The sequence below is a fragment of the Chelonoidis abingdonii genome, chromosome 2 (assembly GCF_003597395.2).
Source record: "Chelonoidis abingdonii isolate Lonesome George chromosome 2, CheloAbing_2.0, whole genome shotgun sequence".
Classification (NCBI taxonomy): Eukaryota; Metazoa; Chordata; order Testudines; family Testudinidae; genus Chelonoidis; species Chelonoidis abingdonii.
In genome coordinates this window covers 223,535,561-223,553,155 of record NC_133770.1, presented here as the reverse complement: position 1 = coordinate 223,553,155, position 17,595 = coordinate 223,535,561, and positions in this window count along the sequence as shown.

Genomic DNA, 17,595 nt, shown 5'->3' with positions numbered 1-17,595 from the left:
AAATAATTTAGAGGAAAACACCATCTCGTTTTTACTATGTCTGTTTTTCCTCACAGTACTGTTGCTTTGAAGTGTTGGCTGTTCAAGGCAAATTCTCTATGAATTCTTGTCATAGTTTCTTTCCGGGTTAATTTCATGTACATTTTCAGTGCTTTATTGAAAGATTTAGGGTAAACTGGAATAGGCTGTAAATCAGTTTAATAGGAAAGCATTAATACATCACAAAGTGTGCACTTACCATGTATTTTAGGCATAAACTTGTCAAGAGTTAATTTAAACTGGAAGTGGGAAGAAGGTTTCTAACTGTTAAGTGAGGTTCTGGAACAGCTGACCATAGGAATAATGAGGCCCTACACGTCAATGTTTTTATTATTCTATTAATGGGATTATATGCCTGCAATAGCAGGGGAGTGGACTCGATGACTCAGGAGATCCCTCCATGTCATTTGTTCTTATGGTTTTATAGATTGGCCAGCAGGACACCTCAGGAGACACTGGTCCAAAAACTGGGTTTGCCCACCTGAGAAATGAGAGCATTTAGCACACAGAACTAATAAATAATTAAGGGCCGGATCCAATGCCCATTGAAGTGAGTGGAAAGACCTCCATTGACTTCAATAGTCATTGGATTAAATGCACTTCTAGAACTTTATTTTTAGCCAATATGTGATGGTTTTGGTTCCGTCTCAGTAAGAATTCACTAATGAATCATAACTACTAATAAATTGTACTGAACCGTCAGAGGCCAGTGACATTTGTCCTTTCCTGATCCTTTTTTTAAACAAATTTTGCTCTCGTTATTTAAAAAATATTCATGTCAGAATTTTAAAATTCTAAATGTTAGAATATTTGTGCTTCCTATTCTAGTCATTGACACCTACAAGTATTTTTCTGTACTGTGTATATTGTATTAAGGATCTATTCTGACACACATTGAACCTAAATTCAGCAGCAAGGCTTCTTGATTTCTGAGACTTTGTGACAAACAGAAATTCCTCAGATATGAAATGTGTGCAGAAGAAAATGCTTATTCAATTAAACATAAATATTAGTAACACTAGGTAGTGATACGTTTCATTGAACTATTTGTGTGGGGTGTTAAGGTTCTGTCACCATGGGAGTTACCAGCTGGGAGGTTGGAACTTCAGTCACTGCAGATAGATCAGAAGTTGGAAGTTAGTGTTGGGGGGGCAGGATGATCTTTTGTGACTACTCTGGCTCCACCTCTTTTCCTTCATGCTCTACCGTTGCTGGCAAAGGCTTTCACAACTCCCTTGTGGCAGAGTGCAGGAATGATTCTATGCTCAGTGTCCTGCTTGTTCTGCAGGAGTCCAAGCACAGTGCCGATCAGCAAGTTCTATCTGTTTTGTCTGTCTTACATTACCAAGCAGAGCAGGAAAACAGATTTCTGTGAGCCCCATACCTGGGCCAAATTCCTAGGAATTTCTGTAGCCATGTAAATTGTGAAAGGCACGCTGCCCTCTTCTGCATGTGTTATACTCATGAGTACATGAGTATACTCATGTACAAAAATCTTCTGGCTCCTGGTTGTGACATAACCCCTGTGAAACATGAGATTAAACAACTCAGCACTACCACTGTAACAGTGATCATAAACTGAATGTTAAAGGAAAACTGCCCTTATGGTGAGAATGAGACTGTCGGCCTAATCTGTTTTCTGGCAGTAGACAAGAAGAAAGGAGGGATGAAGGAAACATTAGGGGTGTGTGGAACAGTAACTTATGTAAGGCATAGATCCAAGTTTCCAAACTTGTGGTTTATGATGTTATCAGAAGCCATCAATAGAATTACAGCTCCATAATTCACAGTTACATGTTTATTCTCTGTATAACACACAATACTTAGTGACTGGACTTAAGGTTTATGAAGGCAAGTTATTGATGGGGGACTGAAGAAATGACCAATAGTGAATCTCAGTTTCACAAATGAAGTGCATTACTGCCTGTTGAAGGTCACTTTTTCAATTCAAGGTTAATAGTGTCCTCTCTAAAGTAAAATATCCAGTCTGTATTTAGTTTATTAAACACTAAACAAAATGGATACACAAGAAGTTTCTGTGGGGAGATTTTCAAAGGCACAAAGGGTGCCTAACTTCCTTAGGCTTTTATGAAAATCCCAGCCTGAATGCTTCTATGTATGCCAGGGATGATTTAAATAGTAAATGATGGAGGGAACTGTCATATTTCCAGATGCCATTTTCCTGCCTTGAATTTGAAGTCTCAATGTTCCCATCATTACAAATGACATGGGTATTATAAAAGTCTGACCCAACTCTCATTAATTTAAATGGAACTGGATCAGATCCAAAGGGAACTTTTGAGGCTACATTAGGCTCAAATGTCTCAGCAATTATGTGGGTGAAAATGGACAATCCCTATAGTCTCAAATGAACTCCCACAAAAAAATAAGATAAAAACATTCTATCACCCATTGGTGAACCTTTTTCACGGAGCAATCACTCCATATCAGATCTCCCAGTCTTTGTGCTCACAGGAAACCTGCACAACAACTTCAAAACCTAAGCCTGGGAATTTAAATTTATCATGCTGCTAGATACTAAAATTCATGGCATTGACACTTGTTTTATGACATTCTCACAATCGGTAACCAACTAACCCTCCTTTGTCCTATGATGGCAGAGGTACTAATTGCCCATTTCACTTTAACTGGTCTCCTGCAACATGTGTTAATACCTTATGCTTAACAATCTGTCCCACCTAGTATTTAGCTGCGACACTGATTACTTATTCCAGACCAGAAAAAGAGCTCTGTTCAACTCAAAAACTTGTCTCTTCCACCAACAGAAGTTGGTCCATTAAAAGATATTACCTCACTCACTTTGCCTCATAGATAAATTAGTCAACTGTCATTTATGATATGGAAGTGTTAATTACAAACCAGTGTGATGCTCTGCCTTTGGGGCTGTCTGTTGGGAAACCATGGTTCCAATGTAGCCTGCTGCACATGTGGATGTCTTTGCAGGTACCAGATTACTTTGACTTACTATATTTTATGCTATCTTTTAATTTGAGGTTTTTTTTAGTTTATACAATATTAATGCATTTGGTTGTGGGAAGAAGGGGCTGCAATGTTAGAAGACTGTAACTATAGGACAAATTGTCTAGAGTAGTCATATCAAAATGGCTGACGTCATGTCTCATTATTATTCCTTAGAATAATTCAGTTTTCAAGGTCATGTTAAGGCTCATTCAGTCAGTGACATATCGTTGAAGGTAACTGGATTCAGATCAGTTCTCATCCAAGGGATTTTCAGAGCAACAACTTTCTCTACCTAAGTTTACAAAACAATATTGTCTAGACTCAGTGTTGCATACTAAATTTAGGCTTGGCCTACTGGTGTTTCAGCCTGGAATCAGGTTCCGTGAGTGACCCACCCTTCTGTTCCCTAATTTAATTTTTTATAGGATGACTCTGTATTGGAATTGTTATGGTAAGAGGTATTGTATCCCACTTTTTCTTGAAAAGATATTTCCCCACTGTTGCCTATAACAATAGAAAATTGCTTTATATAATACCCCATGTTACTGGGGAGTTTTTCTAATATGCTAAAATACAGTAATACACAAAGTGCTGGTAGAATAGACATGAAAATAATTTCATATGAATCATGCACATACATTTCTAAAATATAACAAATTAATACTTTCTTCATTTCACATGTTTCATATATGTATATTTCAGTTGTGTTTGAAATTGAACAGGGGAAGGAATAAGATAATGGGAAGGGAAATTTAAATATTATTAATGTCATTCTATAAGAAACTTGATCTGTTAGTTTTTGGAAATCTTAATTAAATTGGTAAATATTTTCCATGTTTTCATGAAATTATGGATAACTCTGTTTTTCAGCTCATCTGTTTTGTTGAACCTTCCACTGAATTACGTTGCCTTTTCAGTTAAAGAAAATCATTATAGTACTGCTTTTAAAATGTCTACCAATTTTTAAAGGTATAGTTAAATAGGTGATACACTTAGTTTTAGGATTGTTGTGGGCTATAGAGGCATATTTCCTTCTCACACGTAGCTGATTATGTTACATACCTTTTCTATTGTGTTCCATTCATACAACTGATGTCTGAATGTAGCAACATAAGTTCCAAGGCATCTCCAGGATCTGCTAGCATGGACCCTTAATGCCCTCATGAGATCTCATTAAAGTGGCTCAGGAACCTCATTTTAGCCAAAACCTGGAGGGCTCCCAAGCCCTTACCTACAAAGTCCTGTAAGGTTCAATCCTCTCACCCTCTTTATTCAGTATCTATATGAAGCCACTGGGAGATCAGGTGGATCAAGAATAGCTGAAGTGATAACAGTGTGGAGACAACCAATTTTTATATCTCCTTTTACATGAAATGTAAACAGCACCATCTTTCCTGTCTCAACACTTTGCAGAAATCAGCATCTGAATGAAGATCAGAGGGCTGAAGCAGAATGGATGCAAGACTAGGTAGGCAACAAGGGAAATGCTTTGAATAATTTGTCTCTAACATTCTTCACTATTGCAGGCATATGCTTTCAGATTTGATCCACAGCTCTGGGTCCTTCTCAGTGCTCAGGCAATATTCTGTTTCTGTAATATGCCATATTGTACCATGTTTTCAGACTGTAAACTCCTTGGGGCAGGGAATCAATTTCTATGCCATAGTTATTGTCCATTGCAATGCACATGAAGAGCACTGTGTAAAATGAAAAATCATAAACATTTTAGGCCAAATTCAGACCCTAGCATAGTAATAAGCCCCTGGAATGACTATTACTGTTAAAAAAATTTAAATGGAATTTTTAAAACAAAAATTTAAAAACCAGTTTTGCAGTGATTTTATGCACTGTACCTTTTCAGTATGAAAAATAGTTCCTTTAGGTAGCTAATAGAAAACAGCAGGAAAAAGAAAAGTGCTGCTCTAGGCATGGTAGTTCCTCTCACCTACCCATTCCTTGCTTTAAAACATTGGTGGACTCTTTCCATATAAAATGAGAAGAAGTCTCTTTTTCTGGAAAGGAAGTGGTGTGTGACAATTATGTCCTGTAGTGAGTTGATACATGGCTCTAACCTCACTGAAAAGGTAAATCAGAATATAGCTTTGGAAACTGAGTGGTTATGCAGGACATCAACATGAGAAACTTCATGCCTTTTGGGAGCAGCCCACTTCCTAACATGTAAAAAAACTGTGTGGCTTAGAAAATTTAGCTCACATATCAGAATGGATCAATTTAAAAAAAACTTGTTTTCTTTTTTAAAATGAGTTATATGTTATGCCCATTTTGTCACATAAACGTGGTAGTCTGGGGTTTTTTAATTTCTTTTAAAGAAAAATTAAAATACTAACATTGGTTGTAACATTCTTTAATTTTGTTCTCTATTCTAAATTATGCTTATTCACCCATACATTCCCTCTCAGACTATTCATTTAGAAAGAAGGTTTTGTAATAGTCACATTTAATTTATCAGGGTGCAATAATTTGTGTTTCCCAATCATCTTGCAGACTTTGGTTCATTATACTATTGTTTCACACCAGTAAGTTAGCAAAGTTTGGATTGATTGACTTTAATTAACTAAAACTGGTTCCAGGCTGTGCATCTATTGTCATGGTAGCTAGCCTCAAAGCCCCAAACTGTTCAGTAATGGCAATATAACGTAATATCAATATGAAAACTCTAGCAAATGTTTAATATTGGGTTTGTCACTATGTGAACAAAAATAACACAAGTAGAGAAGGGAGAAATGGCTGCTAGGACAACTGTTTCACATATGACTTTGGGGAATCACATCCTTTCAAAGCTCTGAGGGCCCTAATGTCTTCACTTATTGGCATAGAGTTGAAAAAAACTGCATAAAGAACAAGCACATGGTTTGGATCGATGCAAAGGCCCAAGCCTTCTTGTTTTTAATAAAGCTCAAGTCAAACTTAAGACAACCAGAGAAAATGCATGTGGAAATTTGTCTTTGTATATTTTAATGAAAGGGGTCTTGCTGGTTACACTGGTAATCAGTGCAAGGTTTGAACCTGTTTTCTAATAATAACTGTGCTCTAACCTTTAGAAAAATTATTCCTGCAAATTACGTAAAGTATGACAGACTGAGGAAACGGCTGAGCCTAAAGACTATGTCAGCATGAACAAATATCACGCTTCTTGGATTGCTCAACTTATTGAAAAAAAACCCAAAGACTAGTGGGTTGTAATGGGCGCTGCAGGTGTTCAGCACCTCTGACAATCATGAGGTTGCAGTCTTGGAAACCTAAAAGTATTATAAAGCAGGCAATATACTGCAAAGTGAGCCATCATCTAGAATGTTAGACTTGGTATATAATTACAGCCAAAAACTACATTAAGAGAACATTAACATGGGAAAAACGAAGCACATAGAAGTTAGGAAATGCCAGAATTAAGGTTGCATGTGCAGCATGCCGACAGCAGAGGAATGTTGAGACTCGGTTCCATTCCAGGTTCTGGAGGAGATTGTGCTCTAGTGGTCGAAGATCCTTGTGCCCCTGATCCCAGCAAGTCTGATACATCCTGCCCCTGTCCAAATCTCCTTGCCCAGTCAGTCCCAATTTCACCCTCCCCCACACGGACCTCTTTATCTGAGCTCAGTTTTCACACACTACCACCATACTACTGGCTTCCATTCCCTCTCCTCCACCCCTATTGCCCGCCCCCACCACTTCCCGGTCCTGACCCAGCTTTTCTCTGTAAACCAGTCCACCCACCAGTGCCCAGTCCCCTTACCCAGCTTTTCTCAGTCACCCAGTCCCACCCCACAGTCTCCACACAACTCCCCACTCCCCAGGGTCCTTGTCCCAGTGTAATCCCCCTGCAGCTCCCCACCCTCCAAGGTCCGGTTCTTGTTCCCTCTGCATTTGAGTCAGGTTGATTCCTCTTCCACCCTGCCAGGGGTCAAAGAGGGATGGCACTGAGAGCACAGGAGAGACAGGCTCACCGCTCTTAATTCTGGTGTCCAGCAGCCTGTGGCAGCCAGTAACAATTGCAGGGAAACCCTGCTCAGCCCTGAAGCCCTGGCCTGCACCCTGAGGGGAGGGCGGGAGAGGCACATGAGTAGGAGCTGTGAGGGCATGGACAGGGCCAGAGAAACCCATTAGGCGATCTAGGCGGTCGCCTAGGGAACTAGCATTTGGGGGGCGGCATTTTGGCTCCTTCGGTGGTGACCGCGGCGGCCGGATCTTTGGCCGCCCCAGTCGTCATTGGCATTTAAGCAGAGGGAGCTGGGGCAGGAGGGCATGGGGAGGGCTGCCTGCAGCAAGTGGGGGGGGGGGCACGCACGGGAACTCCCTGCCCCAGCTCACCTCTGCTCCGCCTCCTCCCCTGAGCACACCACACTGTTCTGCTTCTCTCCCTCCCAGGCTTGCAGCACCAAACAGCTAATTGGTGCCACAAGCCTGGGACGTGGAAGAAATGGAGTGGTGACGGCGTACTTAGGGAGGAGGTGGAGCAGAGGTGAGCTGGGGCGGGGAGCTACCGCACGGATCCCCGGGCCGGGGGGAGCTGCCTTGCGGGGGCACCTCAGGGCGGAAGGGGGGATGGGGAGCTGTTCTGGGGGGACCCTAGGGCGGAGGACTGCTACAGAGCTTGTGGGGGGCGCAAGGTGGAAGTTTCGCCTAGGGCGCAAAACATCCTTGCACCCTCCCTGAGCATGGAGCATGCTCATTGTAAATGGAATCATCAAAGAATTTAGTTGCCAAACTCTAACGAGTCTCTACTGAGAATATACAAACTGAGGTTTTTTTCAGAGGTTTATAACTTGGCCACATTTGGCTGAATTTTCATAGCACTAGCAGAAGGCACATCTCTGATGCCCTCCCTCCTCCTCCCCCCCCCTCACCAAACATCAAGATCTTGCTCCACAGCATAAAGATGCTAGAGCTTCAAGTGCTTTCGCAGGTCTGTTCCATTGCCGGGGAGTGAACACCCAGTGCACAACTGTTAGAGAGGTTTTTTTTTCCCTTAGCACTACCCTTTGGGGCAGCATGAGCACTCTCTGCTGCCATGCGCCACTACATGCAAGTTTGCCCCCCAAACCTCACCATCAAAAGTTCCTTTTTACTGCCCATGATGGCCGTTGATGCAATTACAGCCTTATGACTGCAAGGGCTTTCCTAGTTCCTTGTAAGATATACCCATTTTTATTTAGCATAGTCTCATAGTTAGCGTTTTAGATAGTCTCTAAGGTAATGGTTTGTCAGGTATAAATTTCAGTTTTTAGACCCACCAGTTGAGTTTTCGGTACTGAGAACAGTGCCAGAACTATGCCTCAGTCTCTGGGGTTCAAATCAGGCCACTCATGGAACAAATCAATGCCAGTGAGCAACTATACCCCAGCTGCCATAAGTGCTTGGGAGAGTCCAATGTGATTGAGAAATGTCACATCTGTAAAGGATTTAAGTCTTGCACAAAAAAGGGCAGAGTGGCCAACTGTAGATGTACTCTTACAGAGGCAGCACTCCAACCTCCCACAGAGCTGTCTAGGGGAGTGGCAGGGACACCAGGCATCGATGCCCAAAGGAGAAGACTCAAAGAAGATGGACCTTTGGGGATGAAAACTTTATTCTACAGTGGATCTGTAAAACAACAAGCACACCTTGGTTGCTATGACTTCTCCTTGAGGGATAACATATGACCAAATAACTGGAGGCAGGAATTCACCGCAATGGTGGAGGAGAGCAAGCTAGTGTCCAGAATAACTCTTCAGGCCAATAGGAGGCAGCTGATTCAGCATCTTGATCTGTGGCAACTTCAGTAACTATGAGAAGATGTTCATGACCGCAACCATCCAGCCTCCCTCCAGAGGTCCGGCCAACCAGACAAGATTTCCCATTTGTAGGTCCTGCTCTAACAAGAGAGATGATAGGCTCCATAGCCTAAAGGATTCTAGAGTGATGCTGAAGTTGGTTGGAATCTATATGCTGGCAATGAAAAGGAAGGAGTTCTGGCTGCAACAGATATTTGAGTTTTGTGCCTAGGTCAAAGAATTCTCAAGAGAAAGGGGCAGAAATTACAGAAGGTGACCACAGCCACCTTCCTCTTCTGCAGCCACAGGTTCCTTCCAACCAGCAGCTTTGTCCAAACAAGTGTTTTGACACATTAGTCAAGGACAGACGACAAGTCCCCAGAATGCCATCTGCTCCTACCCCTATATTTGCCAATCACTTATTCCACTTGCAAAGTGCTTGGACCCACATCACCTCAGATCAGTGGGTCTTAAGAACATAGATTTGGGATACACCCTCCTGTTTGTTTCTGTTCCCCCTTTCCACCCCACATCCCTATCCCACATCAGTGACTATTCTCATAAAACTGTCCCTCAGCAGGAGGTCCAGCTGCTCCTTCAAGCAGGAGCCATTGATATAGTTCCTCTGTTTCTCAAGGGAAAATGGTTTTAGCTTTGCTATTTTCTTATTCTAAAAGCAAAAGGCGGGCTCAGATCTAGCCTAGATTTAAGAGTATTAAACAAATTCCTGAGGAAAATAAAAGTCTGCATTGTTCCCCTAGCTTCCATTATTCCTTCCCTGGTGCAAAGGGACTGTTATGCTGCCCAAAGTTGAAAGATGCTTATTTCCACATGGAGAGCACCAGACCCACAGGAAGTTTCTCACATCTATGATAAATGGAATTCAGCACCAATTTACAGTGCTTTCATTCAGCCTATTGGCAGCTCCCCTCATTTTCACAAAATGGTTACTAACCTTCCTGTAACTGCTGTCCTTTGAGATATGTTGCACATGTCCATTTCACAGCCTGGCCTCCTTCCCCTCTCATCTCTGGTAAGAAAGAACTGAGCGGGGGTGGGGTGGCTCTGCCCTTTATGTCTGCATGCAGTGGCATGTGTCAGCAGAAGCCACTTGAGCCACCCCAATGGGTACTGCGAAGGAAAAAGATCTCTGACAACCATGCAGTGGGTGCATACCCCCTTACAGTGGAACAGCCATGTGCAGCACCTCTCGCAGAACAACCGTTACAGAAAGTTGTAACTGTTTTTTCTCAACCAAATAGCTGTAAGAATATTTTTAGCATGGGAAAACAACATATTTTCCTGTCACCTAATTCTCAGAAACAGCTGAATTGTTTTAGCTGAAATTTTCCCAAAAATTGAGCCTGAGATAGACACTTGGCATAAAAAAAAAAATTCAGCCCCCAACAGTTAAAATTTAGCAAAGTTATAAGTGACTGAGAACAGGGCTTATAATGGGAAATGTTGGGCAACTTTAACTATAGGTGTCACTGGCAGCTCCTCCTGTAGCAGTGGCTCTCAAACATTTTTACTGGTGACCCCTTTCACATAACAAGTCGCTGAGTGTGACGCCCCCCATAAATGAAAAACACTTTAACACCATTATAAATGCTGAATCAAAGCAGGGTTTGGGGTGGAGGGTAACAGCTCGCGACCCCTTTATATAGTAACCTCATGACCCCCTGAGAGGTCCTGACCCCCAGTTTGAGAATCCCTGTCATATAGTGCAGACCAGATTCTAATATGCTTACTTAGTCTGAATAGTAGCTTATTCCATGAGTAAACACACTGAAGCGCAGAGATTTCTGCATGGCTGTGTCTGTCAGGACCGTGCCCATAGCATATTCCACTACTTGCTCTCTCCCCCACACCCCTGATCTGAGAACATGCCAGAGGATGTCACTCATTGCCTTTTGACAGCCATAGGAAGTCAGCAAGGAAGGGTAAGGGATGTCTCTAACTATCCCCATCAGTCACTTTTGGGGAAATATTCTCTCCGTTTATTATTTTAACTAGCATTAGTTTAGCATTAGGCAAGTTTTATCACGTGTTTGACTCTGTTGGATGTTTATCTTCCATTAGGCTCCATTGAGCTTCTCCAGCTTCATTGTCGGTGTCCTTTCCATATCAGGATGATGGTGATAAATCTGGTTTTATAAAATATTCTAAGAATTTTGGGGAGAAGACCCGGACCCATTGAAGTCAATGGGATTTTGTCACTGGTTTCAATATTGTCCGGATTTCACCCTCGGTCTTCAAAACTTTAGCATATTTCAAAGAAGAATTATATAATCCACAGCATGGCCTTCTTCTGGGACATAACAATTTGGGACTGCTCTGTCATATAGCTTCTCTTCTGAAAGCAATTTTTTCCCTGTTCTTTTCATAGAGGTGGGAGTTTGGGTCTTTTTAACTTTAAGCAATTCATAATTTGACATATTTGTTTATGCCATCGCCTAGCCAATTCCTGAATTTCTCTTGGATAAGGATTTCAGGACTTTGACCTTTGTGATACAACCAACGGAATCCTTTGATCGCAAATAGGTACTAGCATAAGTGAGGTCTGCAGTTTTTCCAAGCTTGTGCTGCTAGTGACACTCTGATTCTAAAAACTCTTTGTGGTTTCATGTTTCCCATTCCAGAGAAACATCCTGGGCTAAGGGATTGCAAGTGGGTCTTGAAGTCTAGAACTCCAGGGGGTTCTATTATGCTCTGAGTTTTTTGCATACATCTCCCTTTGACTTCATGCAATTTACATGCATGCAGTTGATGGAATTGGGTCCCTGAGTTCTAGTGCCCACTCTGCTGCTGACTCACTGTGCAACTTTGGGCAAGTCAGTTAAGGCCAGCTTGTGAAACTTCTACTCTTTTTGAATAGTATCTTACACGACAAATAGTCCCATTGATATCAACAGAACTACTTTTGAAATAAGCTACTAGTTTTTGAGAGTAAAGGTATCACAATCTGGCCTCACCTTCAGTTTCCCCTTTTGTATTAAATGGCATGTAAATTACATGACCATTTCAAAGGAGTGTTGTGGAACTTAATTAGGTAGTGTTTGCAAAACATATTGTACTGTAAGTGTAACGGAGTGAGTAGTGTGTTATTACTATGTGTACATTATAAGTTACCTCCATGTAATTTTTTTAAGCTTTGCTCCATTTGTCCTAGATTTTAAAAAGTCTTTCCTTTGTAATAATTTGAAAACTCATTTCTAAGCACGCTGTACCCATTCTCCTGTTAAAAGTGCTAGTAAAAATAGACAATAGACTCTTCCCAGGCTATGTAAGTTCCCTGCAGCCTGACCCCACATTTGGTATCCACAGCAGACTGATAGATCCTTACTTTGTAGCAATGCTCTGATACGAATAAGTTACTGAATGACTTGTTGGGGGTACATTCCCAAACATAAATGTCGTTCTTTTTTTTTCAATCTGAAGGCATCAATGTGTTCCTTTTTAACCCTAAAATACATTATACCTTTAAAAATTGGCATTAACTAATGGTTTATTTTTTCATCAGCTGTAATCAGTTTTTGAATTCTGTTTTTTTTTTAATCCAAGTATGGTTCTCATGGTGTAGTAAATGACATTAGGCTTTTGTAAATTCTTGCAGAATATAACAGATCATTGGTTTTATAACACAGTCACTGCTTTTGCATTCTGATGAGATTATTAGTAGCAGCCTAGAATCCAACATCCCTGCATACTGTTAGTTAAAAAAAAATAAAAGTTTACTAAATGGTCTCTTGTCAACTGTATCTGAAAATCATTATAGTTTCTCTGTTTTCCCCTATATGGAGGGGTTCTTCAGTAAGTCGGTAGGTTATGTCAATATGAGGTTACAAAATTATTATAGTAACACTGTTGGTATCTCAATCACGTTGTCTCTGTAAACCTTGTTCTTCAGGTGTTTATAAACCACTTATAAAAATGTGCACAGGGCCAAACATTCTATGTGGATCTGAGCCTAGAAAGAATATTTTCCTTCACATTTTGGCTAAAATTATGTTGGATCTTTTTATATAATGTCCAAACAACTGATTAACCAGGTTTCTGGTCTTTTTGCACTTCCCAACCCAAAACTCTAAAGCAATTTCATTTGGGTTGTAATGATTTATTCAGGTCTTTAATCTGAAGTGTAGACCTGAACCATTGATGTTTTCAAGCCATATGTCTTCTTCCCGGTCTGCATTGCATATTTCTCTTGCATATGCCATATGTGGAACACCCATTAAAATCAGTGGGGGGTCCCATGCATGTGTCATGAGTGCAGAATGTGCACGAGGGTGCCCCACTATATTTCAGAGCCTCAGGGCAGATCAGAGAGGAAAATTTTTGTCCTAATTGCTGTTATGGGGGCTAGGATGATGAAATTAAAAACTGGTTACTAAATGTGGCAGTTACTCTGCTTTCCATACTGTTATTAACATACATCTATTTTAAGTCATGACAGTCCATACTACAGATTGATACAGTACCAAATAAAGAGTTACACTGTGAAGCATAATGACTCTAGAGAAGCCATTACATCTGATATAGTCAATATTATACATTTTTTAAAATGTATAAATGCATATTTAACTGAGATATCTGATTTGCTCCAGCAGTTCTGGTCTATCAGAAACATAATATGCGTGCATCCATTTTACATTTTTACCTGAGAGACAGAAGACTAGATAAATGGTAAACATTTTCTTCTTTACACCCTTCCATGAGTGTGTTTGGTTTTAAATAATAAAATGAGACCAAAATCTAACTAAATACCTTATCTGTTTTCCCCTGATCATAGCATTAATTTTTGTCCCCACTAAAACAGTGCTGGCTTTGTCTTTGAACCTGGATTTTGTTGATTTTTACTTCCCAAACGTATGTAAATGTAGCTTTTTTTAGTGTGATTGTTTAAAATTGTAGGGCAAATACTCCACTGGTCTAAACTCACTTCATTGAAGTGAGATTGCTGTACATTGAGTGGTTAGTAATATGCACTAACATGTGCTGCAAGCGACCGGAGAGACTGAACTGTTAGGTAAGCACAAATTTTACATGGAATTATGTGAGGGGAGAAATTAATAAATGAATTCAACTTTGTTAAAATAGATACTTTCCATTCTACTTCACTGCAGTAAATAGACTATAAGAGTGTGGTAATCATTTCTGAAAACAAATGTTACCCAATAAGAAAAAGTGATGGTTGATATGTTCCTTTGACTGCATATTTAAAAATATTTTAGTGAAATCTGCTTTCCTTCCTCAGTTTTTTTAAATGACATTTAATAAAGAGGTCCAGCAGTATTTAATATGAATGAAACCAATAGGGTTCTATAAAAGTTACCCTAAAAATCAATACAAACTGAATACATTATTATATTCTTTCTGTAGAAGTTGTAAACCTTCCCACTGAATTCTATAGAAAGGACTTGGTTAAAAAATGTATTGATAGATGACCATTTTCAGGTCTATACTATAGAGTTTTATGTGTGGTTGTCATTTTCCATTGCTTGATATCCTGTTAGGAGTCTGGAAGATTAAGTGCACAGTCACACTTAAAAAACCTTCCAGTTTTACCTCAGATAACTTCTCCTTAGTACTTGTAGCATTTGCTGTTGAAGGAGGGGTTATTGGCCTTACAGACTAGTACAGGAGGAACATTGTAAATATAAGGGACAATTTGTCAACCTGCGGTGAAATCCCGGCCCCACTGAAGTCAATTAGAGTTTTGCCACTTGATTTTAATAGAGGTAGGATTTCACCCCTGCAGATAATTGCATGAGAAGCCGAAGAATCGGTGAGTGAGGACGACATCATTGGCAGAGTAGATGAATGGGGGGAAGGGCATGAGAAGAACAGACAAGTAGAAAAGAGCAGCGTTTTGAAGGGTCTGAAGGTAAGGATGAGGACAAAAAGCTTGAACTCAGTGCAGTGGAAGAGGGAGAACCAATGGATGGATTTGACAAGATTTGGGCACAGCCTAGATATTTGAGGCAAGAGAGAGAAGTGGAAGTCAGACAAAACTTCTAGGTTGGTCTTGGGTAACAGAGAAGGACAACTTGTGTTTTCAAGAGTAATGAAGAATGTGAGTAAAGAAGGGCGTTTCAGAAAATTGATCAAGGTGAAATCTAGATCCCATTGAATTCAGTGGGAGTTTTGTCAATGATTTCAGTGGGGCTGTGGGAGTTTTGTCAATGATTTCAGTGCGGCCTGGGTTTCATCCATGTTAAATCTAACCTCTTGTCAAGAAATCCAAGGAGAGAAATTGGGGAGTTCTAGAAATGGTGTTTATTTACAGGCCAGCATGCGTTCCCTATGTCTGCTAGGTAATGTGGGTCTCCATAACGTGTATTTATGTGAACAGTGATTGGGGTTTTTGTCATTCACTATTATGGATTGCAGTTTCTGAAAAATGTATCCAAAACATTTAAAAGGTATTCCTTACCGGAGTAGAAATTCTGATTTCGATTACTACTTTTAGGTATTTGTTCATTTTTGGCTAGCTTGCTGCCTTTCTACTTCTTAGAAAATTCAGTTTTTAAAGATTTTCTGTTAGCTGTGCCTTTTATCATTTGGGACTGAAACTTGTGGCTTCATTAGGTCTTGATGGTGACAAAATTCACCTCAGAGCAATGACAAAGGCATAAATTATCTAGTTTCTGGCCAATCAGTAGTTTCTGTTGAGAGCATACATACAGAAACACATGCATATGCACACAGAATTCTTGCACTGCTTCTGCTATGCATGACTCAGAGAAAGAGGATGACATCAAACAGAGTGAACATAAACTGAATGGCAGCATAAGAAAGAAGTAAACTATGCTTAAAAACAGTTAAAGAAACATTATGATTTTCCATTTGTGCCAATGTTTGGTTTTTTTAAAACTGTTTATAAAATAAGATTAGGATTTATCAGCTGCTTTCAGGGTAGACTGAAAAAACTGAAATACAACAGTTTTGGTGTGGGCCAAGTTCTGAGACTTAAATTACTTGACAGTTTGCATTTAATTAAACCTTTGGAAGTAGTTGTTCCATTGGATTATTGGTTTATCACCTTTTCAAAAGAGATCAAAATAGCCACTAGAATGGAACATGAAGGCTTTCTTCTGGGTATTTTTAAATCTGGCAATTATGTACTTAGCTTCTTGATTAATGTGTTCAAATCAGGGTTTCATATGTGCATATTATATGTGGGCACAAAACAGGGAACAGTAGGCCCATTATGTCTCTATCAGTATTAGTAATTAGCATTTTATATGTCAACCCAACACCCAAAACAGAGGTTAAACTGGTAGATTATGTTGATCCATATGGTAAAGTCTTTTTCTCAGACCCATACACTTGTCGCTGAAATGGCAAAACATCTGGGGTTCAAAGCAAACATTGCCCCTTAGATGATCCCATGCTACAAATTAGGGTTTGCACACAATGGGCTTCACATCTTTGGGGAGGAAACAATGGGGAAAGGAATCATTAATTTGGGGGAAAATGAGTCATTAGTTTGACAGGGAAAGGGGGCATTTTTGTCACAACTCATCCCTAGTACAAATCCTCCTGTTCCAAATCTAACTGAAATGAAGAGTGTAAAAGGTACGCTATCTATAACCTCTGTTCAGAGATATAGGATATTATTGGGCAGAGAAGCCTATCCAGGCAGACCCTTGACTTTAGTGAGGCTCTGTGTGGGAACAGGGCTCTGTCCATGTGGTTCTCCTTGCAGGATCAGGGACAGAGACAATGGAAGGATGGACAGACACATCCAAATGTATAGCCAGACTGACAATTGCTAATGAAGAGGCCACCCAACCAGAAACTAAGCAGCACTCTTGTTCTATGTATAAAAACGTGAAGTGGGAATGTACACACCCAGTATCACATACTGGCATATAGAGGTGCTATGGAAACTTTCTGCAATAAGGAGAGAGAGAGAGAAAGATTCACTTTAGCTATTATTGTTTATGCATTTGTTAAGTGCAGACAGTGCGCTCTGCATTGTTTAAGACCAAAACGATGACTGTCCCTGTCCCAAAGAGTTTCCATTGCAAGATCCAAAATGTTACTTTAAATCAATGCGCAATGTTGTGTGGTATGGGAGAATAATGTTTGAAAAACAAGCAACTTATCTCCTGTTCTCACATGAGAAGAGTGATACAAAGAGTGAAAAATTATCAAAGAAGAAATGTATGAAATAATGAGAAATTATTTCTGTCAAATGGATATAAGATGCTAATTGGTGATGTACTTAATCCCAGAGATGCTTGACATTCAAAGAGTGAGTGAAGTATGGCAAAGCATTTGTATAGGCCATCTGGAGATGTACACCATATTCTGCACTTGATGAGAAAGTGGCATTAAGCTGAAACGTCTGATTCCAAAATCTAAATATGCATCACTCTAGGCATTGATGTTTATAGATTGACAGAAAGTTTGCAGATAAACAGAAATTTGACAAAACTCTGGCCAGAGAGAGAAGTTTACCATTGAGAAAAATGCTTCATGAGTCTACCATCCCAATATTATTAATAGTTTTAAGAATTTTCAGATATTAAACTAAAAAACAAATGCTTCAATATATATTTGTTTACAGTTTTTGCTTCTGTGGTAGCTTCATAAGAGATCCATCTCATTTTTGTGACAGTTCCAGGGAGACAGCTTTACATCAACAAACTACAAGATTAGTATAGAGAGTATACTGTGCAGGACACAATCTGAAAGTTCAGCGGTTCTCATTTGAATTCTTTTTACATTGACAAGACTTTAACAAGAGATCAAAAGTTTTGTAACCAGACTATTCGTGCCTCTTCAACTTCTGACA